The sequence below is a fragment of the Canis lupus genome, chromosome 3 (assembly GCF_011100685.1).
Source record: "Canis lupus familiaris isolate Mischka breed German Shepherd chromosome 3, alternate assembly UU_Cfam_GSD_1.0, whole genome shotgun sequence".
Classification (NCBI taxonomy): Eukaryota; Metazoa; Chordata; class Mammalia; order Carnivora; family Canidae; genus Canis; species Canis lupus.
In genome coordinates this window covers 50,211,291-50,217,290 of record NC_049224.1, presented here as the reverse complement: position 1 = coordinate 50,217,290, position 6,000 = coordinate 50,211,291, and positions in this window count along the sequence as shown.

Here is a 6,000-nt window from a genome sequence, read left to right as displayed (position 1 = left end):
AGACAAGAAATACACCCCAGAACTCACGCATCCACATCACCCCACCAAGAAGAAAGAAAGAAAGAAAGAAAGAAAGAAAGAAAGAAAGAAAGAAGAAACCTATACCAAACTCCAACATAATCCAGCTCAACTGTTATTGATTACAAACTAATACGGGAGGGAACACAAGTGTCTCTGTAAAGCTGAACTAACAAATAAAACTATTCTTCACTTCAAAAGGAGAAGATAATCAGTTTTCTTAATACTCGCGGGTTTCCCCTCTGTGATACACAGTAAATATAGTCAGAAAAGAGAAATGAATTCTAAAATACCTGATGTCTGTTCTTAAGAATATCCTCGATGGCATCTGTGCCTATAACCCTAGAGCAAACTGCCATGAAGCCATCAGTCTAAAAATATAAAGAATTGAATATATATGTGAAATACATGATTATAAATTTGAAACTTGGGGCACCTGGGTGGCCCAGTCAGTTAAGCATCTCCTTTCAGCTCTGGTCATGACCCCAGGATCCTGGGATTAAGCCCTGCATGGGGCTCCGTGCTCAGCAGAGAGTCTGCTTCTCTCTCTCTCCCTTTGCCTGCCACTCCCTCTGCTTGTGCTTTGTCTCTCTCTGTCAAATGAATACATAAAATATTTTAAAATAAATAAATACATTTGAAACTTTCTTGGAAGCAGTGAATACCAGACAGCAGTCAGCAAAAATTTGAATTAAAAAAAGTTGAAAACAAAGAATTTGAATTAAAAAATTGAAAACAAAGAATTTCCCCAGAATGCAAAAACAAAAAACCATACAAAAACAAAACAAAAAACTAAGGGGTGAAAGGAAAGAGGAGGGAAGAGGAAGCCAGAGTGAAAGAGAAGATGTAGAAAAAAGATCCCAGATTGGTTCACCTTTCTCTCCTATTACCATTCATCTCAAACTTTACCTATATTAATATCCAACTACTTGTTCACCCACCCACCAGTCCGTTTTGTGCTTCTGTGCATTCCCTAATGTTTTTCTCTGTGCCCAGAAAGCCAACCTGTTTTGTTCCCTCCATCCTCCAAACCTGACACAGGTAGGCTAAGTCTTCCTCCTGGGTCAAAACTCCTTTTCAATTCCTTTGTGAAAGAATGAATAAATGACCAATCCGAAGACCAATGATGGTGTTTTTAGTTTCAATGCAAGTATCTATATAGCCAGATAATCAAATAAAATATTTGGTGGACTGGACATTACTGCAACTATTTTTATTTAGCTTTAATTTCATAATTATAAAGGTAATACCTTAATAATTATAGAAAGCTTTTTTTTTTTTTTAATTATAGAAAGCTTTTAAAGTTAATTTACAGTCCCAAGATAGCAACTAGTTATTGGTGTTTTTTTTTTTTTTTTTTTTTTTTTTTTTTTTTTAGTTATTGGTGTTCTTTAAATATTTTGCTGCATATATTTTCCATGTAAAAGAAACATGGGGGGTATTTTTTGACTGATGTATGGAGATATAATTGGCATACAATAAACTATACACATATAAAGGGTACAATTTGATAAGATTTTACATATGTATATACTTTTAAAGTATCACCACCATCAAAATAATGAACAAGGTCAAACCCCCAAAAGTTTCCTCATACTTCTGGGTAATCCCTCCCTCTCATCTTTCCTTTACTTCCAACCCCTGTCTCTCTATAGCCACTCATCTGCTTTCTATCACTGTAGTTTATTTTGCATTTGCTAGAATTTTATATAAATGGAATCATGTAGCACACATTTTTTTTTATCTGGCTTCTTTCAATCAATACAATTACTTTGAGATCTTTTCATGTTACAGCATATATCAAGAGTTTGTTCCTTGGAGTGCCTGTGTGGTTCAGTCAATTATCCAACTCTTGGTTTCGGCCCAGGTCATGATCTCAGGGTTGTGAGATGGAGCCCTGTGTGGGGCTGATGTGGGACCCCACATCAGGCTCCATGCCGAGCATAGAATCTACTTGAGATTCTCTTTCCCTCTCCTTGTGCCCCCTTTCCTGCCCTCACTGACAATTAATTAATTAATTAATTAATTAATTAATCTATCTATCTATCTTTTCTTAAAAAAAGATTTGGGGCGCCTGGGTGGCTCAGTCTGTTGAGCATCTGCCTTCGGCTGATGGCAAGATTTCATTCTTTTTTATGACTGAATAATATTCTAGTATGTGTATGTGTGTGTGTGTATATATATATATATATATATACACACACACATATATATATATATTTCTTATCCTTTCTGTGTATATATCCTTTTTTTGTGTATGTGTATATATATATACATCTTCTTTACTCATCCATCAATAAACACTTGGACTGCCTCCATAATTTGGCTATTATAAATAATGCTACAATAAGCATAGAGATGTATGTATCCCTTTGAATTAGTGTTTTGGTATTCTATGGATAAATATCCCAGTAGTGTGATTGCTGGATCATAAAGTAGTCTTTTTATTAACTTTTTGGGGAACCTCCATACTGTTTTCCACAGTGGCTGCTCAAGTTTGCATTCCCACCAACAGTGCAAGAGGGTTCCCATTTCTCTGCATCCTTACCAACATGTATTTCTTGGGTTGTTGACTAGCCATTCTGACAGGCGTGAGATGAAATCTCATTGTAGTTTATTTTTGATTTGCATTTCCCTGATAGCAAGTAATAATGAGCATCTTCCCATGTGTCTGTTGGCCATCTGCATGTCTTCTTTGGAGAAATATCTATTCATCTCTTCTGCCCATTTTTAATTGGATTATTCATTTGGGGGGTGTTGAGTTGTATCAGTTCTTTATGTATTCTAGATACTAACCCTTTATCAGATGTGTCATGTGCAAATATCTTTTCCCATCCAGTGGGTTGCCTTTTAATTTTGTTGATTCCTTTGCTGTGCAGAAGCCTTTTATTTTGATGAGGTCCCAATAGTTTATTTTTGCTTTTGTTTCCCTTGCCTCAGGAATCATAACCAGAAAGAAGTTGCTATGGCCTATGTGAAAGAAATTATTGCCTGCATTCTCCTCTAGGATTTTTATGCTTTCAGGTCTCACATTTAGGTCTTTAATACATTTTGAAATTATTTTTGTGTATGGTGTAAGAAAGTGGTCCAGTTTCATTCTTTTGCATGTTGTTATCCAGTTTTCCCAACACCATTTGTTGAATATACTTTTTCCCAGTGAACATTCTTTCCTACTTTGTGAAGATTAATTTACCATATATTTGTGGGTTTATTTCTGGGCTTTCTATTCTGTTTTGTTCCATTGATCTATGTCTATTTTTGTGCCAGTAATACACTGTTTTGATTACTACAGCTTTGCAATATAAGCTGAAGTCCAGAACTATGATGCCTCCAACCTTCCTTTTCTTTTACAAATTGTTTTGAGTATTCAGGGTCTTTTGTAGTTCTATATAAATTTTAGGATTGTTTGTTCTAAAGGCTGTTGGTATTTTGACAGGGACTGTGTTAAATGTGTAAATTGCTCTGGGTAGTATTCCAATCCATAAACATAAAATGCCTTTCCATTTCTTGTGTCATCTTCAATTTCTTTCACCAGTGTTTTATGGTTTTCAGAGTACAGGTCTTTCACCTCTTTGGTTAGGTTATTTCTAGGTATCTAATTACTTATGATGCGATTGTAACTGGGATTGTTTTCTTAATCTCCCTTTCTGCTGCTTCATTTTTGATGTATAGAAATGCAACAGATTTCTGTATTTCTTTACATTGATTTTGTATCCTGTGACTTTACTGAATTTTTTTTTTCAGTTCCAGCAGTTTTATGATGGACTCTTTCATGTTTTATATATATAGTATCATGTCATCTGCAAATAGTGAGTTTTACTTCTTCCTTATCAATTTGTATGCCTTTTATTTCTTTGTGTTGTTTGATTGCTATGGCTACGACTTCCAGTACTACGCTGAATAAAAGTGGTGAGAGTGGACATCTTTGTCTTGCTCCTAATCTTAAGGGAAAAGCTCTCAATTTTTCCCTACTGAGTATGATGTCAGCTATGGGTTTTTCATAAAGAGTCTTTATTATGTTGAGGTATGTTCCCTCTAAACCCACATTGTTGAGGGTTTTTATTATTTTTTGTATATTTTTATTGGAGTTTGATTTGCCAACATATAGTATAACACCCAGTGCTCATCCTGTCAAGTGCCTCCCTCAGTGCCCGTCAGAGGGTTTTTATTATGAATGAATGTTGTACTTTGTCAAATGCTTTTTCTGCTATTGGTATTTGGAAATGATCATATGCTTAACCTTTCTGTTATTGATGTGAAATATCATGTTGATTGATTTGCAAATACTGAATCATCCTTGTGCTCCAGCAATAAATCCCACTTGATCATGGTGATGATTTTTTTGATGCATATCTGTTCAAATCTTTTCACTGTTTTTAAATTAGATTGTTCATTTTATTATTGAATTTTGGGTTTTCTTTATATATACAAGATAAAACTCCTTTGTGGTATTTATGACTGACAAATATTGTCTCCCAGTCTAGGGCCTCTTTCTTCATTCTCTTAATGTACATTTTTTAAAAAGATCTTATTTATTTGAGAGAGAGAGAGACCGCACAAGCAGGGTAAGGGCAGTGAAGGGCCAGAGGGAGAGGAGAAACAGACTCCCCTGTGAGCAGGGAGTCCAACTCAAGGCTTGATCTCAGGACCCTGGGATCATGACCTGAGCCAAAGGCACAGACACAGCCTACTGAGCCACCCAGGAGCTCCTTAATAGTACTTCTAGAGTGTAGAAGTTTTTAATATTGATGACATCCAGTTTGCCCATTTGTTACTTTATAGATTGTGCTTTTCATGTTGTATCTAAAGAATTTCTGCCTAGCCAAAGGTCACAACGTTTCCCCCTGATATCTTCTAGAAATTTTATAGCTGTAGGTTGCAAGATTAGAGCTATTATCCATTTTATCTTATAGTGTAAAGTATAAGCTGAAATTCATCTTTTGCATATGGACATCAAGTTTTTCAAGGCCCATACATTGAATAGACCATTGTTTCTCTATGGAATTTGTCTATGACAAAAATCAATTTTCCCTATATATGCAGGTTTACTTCTGAACTATTGTTTCATTAATCTATTTGTAAGTCTTTATATCAATAGTACACTGTCTTGATTACTGTAGCTTTATAATAAATCTTGAAATATATTGTGGTTAGTCCTCCGAGTTTTCTAAATTGTGTTGGCTATCTAGGTCCATTGCATTTCCATGTGAATTCTGGAATCAATTTATCAGTTTCTCCAAACAAAAAATTCCTCACAATTTTGACTGGGAATGCATCCAATCTATAAATAAATTTAAGAAAAATTGATATCTTTAACAATATTGAGTCTTCCAAACCATTAACTCTACTTATTTAGGTCTTAATAAATTTGATTCAGGAATGTTTTTTAGTTTGCAGTGTATAGATCTTTAACATCTTTTGTAAGATTTATTCCTAAGTATTTCATATTTTTGATGCTATTGTAAACTGTATTTCAAAAATTTTAGTTTCCAATGCTTTGTTTCACTATACAGAAATAAAATTTATTTTTTGTGTATTGATTTTTGCATCCAGAAACTTTGGTAAACTCAATTAATAGTTCTGGTATTTTGTGTATGTGTGTAGATTCCATCAGAATTTCTATATAGACAATCACATTATCTGCTAATAAAGAATTACACTTTCTCCTTACCCATCTGGATGTCCCTATTTTTTTTCTTGTCTCATTGCCCTAACTAGAATCTCCAAAACAATGTAAAACAGAAGTGGAGAAAGTGGACATTCTGGTCTTGCTTCTGATACTGGGAGGAAAGTATTGTCTTTCATCATTTAAGTATGATGTTGCCTAATGATTTTCACAGGTGTAATTTATTGAGATAGGTCCTTTCTACTTCTAATTTTGTTGAATTCTTATGAGGAAATGGTGTTGAATTTTGTCAAATGCTTTTTTTCTGTGTCTATTGAGATAACCATATGTTGCTGGTTTTTTAGTTTCTTATATAG